The following is a 9,223-nucleotide window of genomic DNA, read 5'->3' as shown; positions in this document are numbered from 1 at the left end:
TCGTCCTTGCCCTGCCTCCACCCTTTGCTTAGGATGTTTGAGGATGCTAATACTAGCTGAGAGGGTCATCTTAGTTGACTGCTGCCAGAAACATCGCCAGCTGACTGCATCATCATCCACAGTAGCCAATCGCAGTCAAGGACTTAGTGATGCTGTGCCACTCTCACTGGAGGGATTCCGTAGGAAGTACCTCGTGACAGTGCATGGTTAAACAATCAAGAGTCCCTTTCTCTCTCCCTCTCTCTCTCTAATTTAGGACTGGATGCATGCACGATCTGGTTTTTAACAGGGATAGTACATTACCATGCACACTACTCCCTGCAGGCTCACCAGAGAATAGCGACAACAGCAGCTCTCTCGCTCTCTCTCCCGCTCTCTCCAACTCTACCAGACAAGACTCCTCCTCTCCATCTCTCTGTGACTCCCTCTCTCTCTCTTGCATATGATATGTACTTCACTTCCTCCCAGCCGAAGCAGGCGATAACAGCACGCCACACAGAGGTAGGCACTCATATTTCCCTCTCTGAAGTTGCAGGTGTTCAGCCTTTCCTGGTTTGTTTCGTATTGGTTGTGATTCTGAAAGAGACCTATACTGGGTCAGAGTAGAGTGTGCCATCATAAATGCCCGCCCCTGCAGCGTGGTGTTTGTTTTCTCACCGACACTGCTTTTAGCACATTTCATTCCTCTTTCTGGCCAGCTGGGGAAGGTGGTAGTTTACCGGTTGGATGGTTCCTGTGAGAAACCCATCATCTACTGCCACGCTTAGCTTAGATCTGCTTATCCAAGTAGGGGAAAATTATTCACATGTCTGTAGCTGGAGATTGGAGATGTGTTTTCTTACGTGTTTGTGTGTGGGAGTGTGTGTGCGGGTGGACGGCTGATGGTTGGACAGGTGGAGAGATGATGCTGTATTCATCCTAGAGAAACTAATCCCACCACAGTTCTCTGTATCTGATAAACACTCTCTTCGTCTTTTCTTCCTCTACGTTTCATGTGTGATGGGTTTATCTGTGGTGCTGGATAGTGGAGAATTATTCTAGTGGAGGAAATTATTTCAGAATGGAAGATAATTCCCACGGTAAAGAGCTTCTTTCTTACCTAGAAACCATTATTTGTTCTGCTCTGGGAATCACGACCACCAGTATATATTTGGAGACAGATGCTGTCTCCTTCATCCTAGAGTGGCAGCCAAAGAGAAAGTAGGTTTGCCTTGCGTCGTCCCTCAAGATTATCAAACCGCACTTGACTTTCCTTCTCAACTTAATCTCTTCTTTTGTTTGCACTTGTTGGATTGAGTATGGATTGCATAAAAAGCTGAAATATCTTATTGTCTTTATGTTATTATGAAGAACTTGGTCAGTTGTTCCTAGCTCCTGCCCACATCAACAAATGCGCCTGTCATTACCTCATATCTCTGTTGGGCAGATCAGCCGTTGCTATTCACGCCTAGTGAGAGCGAGGAGCAGGGATTGCTTGACTATAGCCTCGGGCTTATCCAATTCAGTTGTGAAGATCCTCCTCTGGAATACATTAGTGATTGAGGAGCTGCGGTAAAAGTGTTGCTAAGTGATACCATAGAAATAGATTCAAAACCTCATCAGAATAGACCAACATTTCAGATGGAGTTAGCGCATATGCTGTAGTAAACTGTGGTTCTTATGAACTTAACACTGTCTTATTTACATTTTACTATCAAAATGTTCTGTAGCAGAATTATTCAGCATTTATCAATGGGGCATTGATTTAAAACAATCAAGTCATTTAATGAATCTGTACACAAAACCTAAAAACACAAACAAGTAAACACCACAAAAAAAACAACCTTTGTACACTTGTTGATTTTGTCACCAATTTTTATTTTAATTTATTTATTTTTAATAAAAAATTATAACCATGAATGACAGTTATTATATTATTTTATTATAACAATTATTATTTTTTATGAAAATAGCATTTAATATATTTATGTATTATTATAAAAGCATATATTTATACTAGTTCTCACTACTAATTAGTTGATTATTAGTATGTCTATTATTAACATGTTGGCTGTATATTAGTACTAATGAAGCATATTTGTTAGGATAAGGCAATATTTGGCCAAAATACAAATATTTGAAATTCTGGAATCTGAGGGTGCAAAAAAAATCTAAATATTGAGAAAATTGTCTTTAAAGTTGTCCAAATGAAGTGCTTAGCAATGCATATTACTAATCAAAAATGAAGTTTTCGTTATTTACAGGAGGAAACTTCAAAATATCTTCATGGAACAAGATTTTTATTTAATATCCTAATGATTTTGGCATTAAATAAAAATCTATAATTTTGACCCATACAATGTATTTGTGGCTATTGCTACAAATATTCCCCAGCGACAAATATGAAAATGAAATTTCAAAAATGAAAATTCATCCATCTTCTACTCACCCTTGAAACATCCTAGGTGTTTGTGACTTTCTTCTTTCAGAATAATCCAATTGAAGTTACATTAAAAATGGTCCTTGATGTTCCAAGCCTTGTTGTCAACAGTTCAGAAGGCGTGAAATAAAAGTCCCAAGTCTGGCTCCGGGTGAATAAAGGCCCCTGTAGCAAATCCATTCATTTTTGTAAGAAAGATATCCGTATTTCAATCGTAATAAACACTTTTTTCTCACTTCTGCTGACTGTTTGGAACCGGAAGGTATACGCTGTGTACGTCAGCGCTGTGTGGTTAGTGATGAGCACGGAGACAAAACAAAACAAAACACCGGTCATGAATTAGAAGCACAAAACAAGGATTTTTAAAGAAAAATATTGGAGGATTTCGAAATAAGCCAAGAGGAGACTGGTTTTGCTTTACTAAACTTTATAAAACTTTGTTTCCTTTGCTCCTACATTTCCCAGAAGCATGTGCGCGACGCATATGTCTTACATCTTCTGCCTGAACGTCTTCCGGTTCAATAATTCATCAATGTGAAGTAAAATTGCTCTTCAAAAAAAGTCAGTTGTTCAGGGCTCCAAACTGCGACTAAAATGGTTGCATTTGCGACCAAATATATTAAATTACGAGTGAGGTTTTTGCTGATATCGCCACTGGTGGTTAAGCCTATGTATTTACATGTTATAACTTTTTCCTGATTGTTTTGCAACTGGTTAAGCTGTCAGCTGTGTGGATATTGGCAATATCATTAACAATTCTAGTTTATAATCATTAATAATATGGCTTTTATTTTTTATTTAACCTGTTGTCTATGATTCAACTCCTTTAAAATCGACGGAAAGTGTGAAAGAAATACACTCTTAAAAAAAGGTGTTAAAAAGGTTTTTCACAGATCCATTCAGTCAAAGGTTCTTTAAAGAAACTCTCAGCTTTTTATGATCTGGAGAACCTTCTTTTGCTACAAAGAACCTTTTCTTCAGATGTTAAAGGTTCTTTATGAAACTGATTAGACAAAAAAGGTTGTTCTATGGCATTGTGAAGTACCTTTATATTTAAATGACATCATTTCCAGGATTCATTGAGGAAGTGCCAAAACTACACTCAGAGGCCAAGTGATTCTTGTGGTCCATCCATCCATATATACATACATAATATATATATATATATATATATATATACACACACACACACAAAAAAAAATATTATAATAAAAATGAATACAACACATTTATTCTGTTGCACCTAAAAAATTATTTGGCACCTTAGTTTTTTCTTCCAGGAGCCAATGGCTCCTTAATTGATTTTTTTTTAGTTTGGAGCCCTGTTGTTTCTTTAAGTCTCATCCTCTCATCCCATCTCATAATATTGTTCACATGAGAGAAACTGTCGGCTTGAGAAGTTCCATTTTGCCAAGGGTCTAAAATGTAATATTGCCCCATGAGAGGTTTCCTAAAAAACCACAGCAACACTGTACATGATTTTTACCTTTCAGGGCAATATGGGATGGCAGGTGGTGGCCCAAATATGTCACGCCCCCTGCAGTTGCCAAGGGCAACATCGTGCATTACCAGCCTTGTTAAATATCCATTAATGAGGTGAAATACAAGTCTGGTACTGCCGAAAGGTGGAGTTAACCATCCCTTCTACTGTCGCTTACGCTCAGCGGGCTATCTCTGGAAGTCTTTAATGTCAGCCTGTGAGATTAGGATCAGTCACCTGGATGATTTTATTTATTTATTTATTTATTTTGTCATTTGCTACGCAGTTCCCTTGTGGTTGAAAAGGTGGTGAAATAAATGGGAGCGTGTGTGTACATATATGTGCGTGTCTGCAGAGGCCAACACGCTGTTGTTAGGAGTAATAGCAGACAGAAGATAAAAATAGCGGCTCTATTATGATTTGACCTTGGACAGCTGGCTGGTTGGCTGCAGATACCTGGGCGAGGGAAGTGTACGGATCACTGACAAGCTCTGTGAAGAGTCTGGGGCAGCCATGATAAATGTGTGCAATAATGGAGCGGTATGTTCTCGTTGCGTTACACCACAGCAGGTACAGGCACCATCTAAACGACACTCACTGTGGGCTTGAGTAAATGGGACAGATTCAAAACCAATAATATATTACAAACATGGAAAATTGAAGGTGATCTCATCTTTTTTCATGCAATCGAACTTCCAATGACAAGATGAGAAAGTCTAAGCCATAAGGGGATGTTAACATTTGTATCCATTAGATGGTATTCATTTATATCCATTGGATTGAGTATTAAAACCTAGCAGTGTCTTTTTGGGACCCACACCAACTGTAAGGAAGTAATTCTTCACCCAGTGACTGAGATGGATAACCGAAAAACAAGCCTGTGTTTGTACAGGCTAGCAGCAGGGGTCATACATATCACAAGCAGCAAGGACTTGTGGGAAATATGGGTGAATAAATATTGTTTGATCTATCAGAGAACAGGAACACTCTCAAGGTCAGTAGGAGAGACATCAAACATTATGTTTGACAAAGTGCTTTGACCTAATATAATAGAGACCTATCTATCTATCTATCTATCTATCTATCTATCTATCTATCTATCTATCTATCTATCTATCTATCTATCTATCTATCTATCTAACTGAATTGTATGCCAAGTACCATTAATGGATTATTGCATATGAATATGTGGTGCTTATTCTTAAATGTGGCATGGCTAGTCTACCACTAGAGTAAATTAACTTGCTAAAATTAGCCTAAAATATTTTTATATATATATTACAAAATATAGAAAACATACTATATATTAATCATGTGAATGCTAAATTGCTCAATTCTGTTTTATCTCTACATATCTGCTAGGAAATACAGTAGATGCAGTTGCCTTATTGGGGCTCCTCACTGTTCCACCTATTGCTAAGCAACGGAGGAGAGGTCCTTAGAGAATGCAGCCAGCCTTCTGACTCCATAGCACAGCCTCGGCACATGCACACATACACACACAGATGGTGGGGAGCAGATCTCGTTCCATGGCGTTTGCTACGCCTGTGTTACCATGGAGGATACATATGCACATAGTTAGCGGAAGTGATGTAATGGTCTTCTTTTTAATCAGTGCACAAGGGGGCGATCAAGTGGTGATGCCTCAACTTGACAATGCACAGACAATTATTGGAATTAACCATGGTACCTTCCTAGTCCTCGTTAAAGTTCAGTACTTCTATATATTTTTATTAGGGCTGTGAATTGATTAAAAAGTGACAACAAATTGATTACATTGAACTGTATGCTTATTAATTAATCAAATTAATCACATAAAGAAAAGCCCCAAATGGCAATAATGAGAGTTGTTAGAGAGTTTGACTCCTAACCCTAGGGTTGTGGGTTCGAGTCTCGGGCCGGCAATACCACGACTTATGTGCCCTTGAGCAAGGCACCTAACCCCAAACTGCCCTGGGTGCCACAGCATTAATGACTCCGGGTGTGTGTTCACTGCTGTGTGTGTGCACTTTGGATGGGTTTAATGCAGAGGACGAATTCTGAGTATGGGTCACCATACTGGGCTATATGTTACGTCACTTTTTTTTCACACATCTTAATGAAACTGCTGCACCATCTCTTACAGTTTTTGTAGTGGCACTATCTTTTTAAGACACCATGTCATGTCTGTTTCATTTGGATGTTAATTAAACAAAAGAACACATCTTGTGAGAACAACTCTGCTGATTGTATGCTGTCTGTAGCTATGTCATGAATTAATTACATAATTATTTAATATATTTGCTATCTACTTTTTAAAATAGTTATAAATAATTTATCTAAACCAGCACATTAAATTTACAGTCCAATTTTGTTTACTTTTATGCCTTTATTCAAGCAACACCTTGTCTTTGCCTGATTTTAGAGGGCTGTGGCCTTCTTGATCGCAGTGGACATACACTAATAATTTTAGGATTATGAGATAAATACAGACTTGATTAAAACAGAGAGGAAAAGCATTTTGGTTTACAGAAATCCTACTTAAGGACGGTATAGAGTGTAGCTCAGCCACTAATATGGAAGTAATCCAAATACTTATTGTATTCAGTATTGTATTCAAACAAGGTTTTTTTTTTTGTTTTGTTTTTTTTGTCTATAATATGTATTTACTATAAAATGGTGAGTTTATATAAAAGCTAGTTAGTTACTTAAATGCTATTTAATAAAAATACGAAGTACTGTAACAGAAATAATAATACTCATAGATTTAAAAACACTAAGCTTGGTTTACTCTAATTCATTGCAAACATTTGATGCAACCAACCAAAAAGCAGAGCAGTCGCACTGCATGTAAAATTAGGTCACCTCCATTACCAAAATTGAACAAGATGAATTCATGAAGATTGTTATTGAAGAATGTTAAAACCAATGACAGACAGCAATTTAAGAAGGGCTTAGTAAATTCTCTTTCTGCATGACTTGTCTCACTTCAATTTTAGCCACAACAATTCAGCATGAATATGCTCTAGTGACAATTAAGAATAATTGAATGCTTTCACAGAAGTCACAGCTAATAAGCATCAGCATTTCATTTGGGTGAAAACAGGGCTATGAGGCATCAATTTGTCTTTCAGGTGTCACCACCCACAAACGGAGGGAAAATCCCCAAATCCCTTGAAATTCCACATCACCACACCTTCATTTATTAAATATACAATATTGTTCACAGTCTGCTTTCTCATCCCAAGATCTAAGAAGTGTTTGGGAAATTTGGGGGGTGTGATTGTTGAAAGGAGAATTGTTTTATTTTTCCTTGTGAGAAGGTTAAGAAGGAGATTGCCTCCAGCATTTTAAGGTCTTGGTATCCCTGCTACAAAATGACATCCTTCACACAGTAACTGATTTTAGCACTCTACATGTCACAAGTCAAAGATTACTACAGATAAACCCATGCCCATATAGACACCCAGCTGTGTGCTCTAGCACCCCACTGACGCCCCCTACTCCCACACCACTGCTTGAAGGTGAGTGTGTCAGAGTCAGGGGGGATTAATTATTACTAAAGGGCAGACTCTGCCACAAAGGTGGACTGGAGGACATTTTAAATGTTTTATGAATCTAATAAGGTAGGAAAGAAGAGTGCAAGATAAAATTCTGCTGTGCTACAGTTTACTCGCCGCTCATGTGCCATTACAGGAAAATTACAGTGTCGCAGGATGCATCAATGCATTTCACAATGAGCATGTTACAGTAGCTAAGGGTCTTATAGCACTGTTTAATTTAATGATCTTTAGAGAACGGTCATTATGTTTTATGGGTTCTTTTAAGTGTGACAGTCCCTTACCACAATTGGAAAGCAGAAATACATACATAATACAGAAATAAATAGAAGCAGGTGTAAATATGAAGAGTATAGATGTCTTAGTCAAGATTGAACGTAAATAAATAGTTTTTAAAAATGTTGAATTCAAAATTCAATACACTAAAAAACATATGTTTTGTGACTGTTTTGACTGAATTGTTAAAAGAAATGGCTCATTTATTTATGAAATGGGCTGTACTGGTAGCACTGCATGATCATTTTTGAGTTCAGCCAGTGAAGACAATGCAATAGAAAGACGTGTTGTCTTGACATTATTTCACAGTATGCAGTCTTTTTATCTCATCAGATTTGATTCAGAAGAGCACAACTCTGGTAAAATATAATTTATTTTGCTGTGGCATTGGAGATTTAGAAAAGAAGTGCAGGAAATACTGTGCAAACTCTCTTCTGTAATCAGAAACACGAGTCAAACAAAAACGTGTGTGTGTGGGTGCATGTGATTGAAGGAGCCGTAGTTTCCCTCTAGTGTGGACTAGTTATTGCTTTTGCCCTTATATTGAACAGATCCCACTCTCTTTTATTGCAGCGGTGAATCCCCCCTACTAGGCTCCACTGAGTCCACATGGGCACACAGATTGAGTTTGAACACCTTGTGATGGGGAGAGTGAAATATATCTGATCTCTATTTTTAATCTGTCCGTCAATAACAGAAATATCTTTTTTTGTGCTCTTTGACAATTTTTTGTCCTTTTTTATTTTAAAGTGGATTATTGATTCTTAAAAAATGCTGCTATATTATATATGCAGTATAGTCATATTTTTATTAAAGGAGACCTATTATGCCCCCTTTTTACAATATGTAATATAAGTCTCAGGTATCCCCAGAATGTGTCTGTAAAGGTTCTGCTCAAAATACCTTACAGAAAATGTATTAAATCATTTTGAAATTGGCCATTTTGAGTGGAAGCAGAAACACGCTGTTTTTGTGCATGTCTCTTTAAATGCAAATGAGCTGCTGCTCCCCTCCCCCTTTTCCATAATAGGGCTGTGCCTTTACAGCTCATACCTCAGAAAAGTCAGATTTTCATGATATTTCACCTTTAATAGTATTAGCATTTCATTAATGTTCTGAAAACATTAATGTTCTGAAATAGTTTGTATCATAACAGGAGCAAGGTGCACACACTTGACCGCCTCTTTCTAAAAGCCTGCCATGATCTTTCTCTCATGCAAACAGACTTGCTGTCGCTATGGCGACCAAGTCTCCAGCCCGCCATAGCTCGTCTCCATGAAGATTTACCATGCTCGTTCCCTCTGAGTGCTGTTGGGCTTCTAGTGTAAAATACTGCAAATGACTATCCACATTTAACTCAAGCAAACATTAAAAAGGGTTTGTATTCTGCATCCCTTGCAGTGCCGCACGCCACTGTCCCCCTTTTAATCTTCCGTCTGGTTTTGCTTCATGTGGTCAGTTGTGAAGGCAAGTCAGTGCTTTTTTGACACAAAACTAAATAGTTTGTGA

At 37.8% G+C, this 9,223-nt stretch overlaps 1 protein-coding gene across 6 annotated transcripts in view; it reads left to right on the top strand.

Moving 5' to 3' along the window:
* The first annotated feature begins 314 nt into the window (after positions 1-314).
* Positions 315-9,223, top strand: part of LOC127956611 (synaptotagmin-1-like) — a 210,564-nt gene continuing 201,655 nt past the window's right edge. For 5 of the 6 annotated variants that reach the window (XM_052554662.1, XM_052554666.1, XM_052554667.1 and 2 more), the window contains exon 1: positions 315-501. The gene's annotated coding sequence lies outside the window, so the exon portion shown is untranslated. Of the gene's footprint in view, positions 502-1,060; positions 1,080-9,223 lie in introns of those variants that run through there. The other variant, XM_052554665.1, reaches the window with a different exon arrangement.

Source organism: Carassius gibelio, chromosome B4 (genome assembly GCF_023724105.1).
Source record: "Carassius gibelio isolate Cgi1373 ecotype wild population from Czech Republic chromosome B4, carGib1.2-hapl.c, whole genome shotgun sequence".
Lineage (NCBI taxonomy): Eukaryota > Metazoa > Chordata > Actinopteri > Cypriniformes > Cyprinidae > Carassius > Carassius gibelio.
Note: the sequence above shows the minus strand (reverse complement) of the source record. Positions and strands in the feature narration are given on the sequence as shown.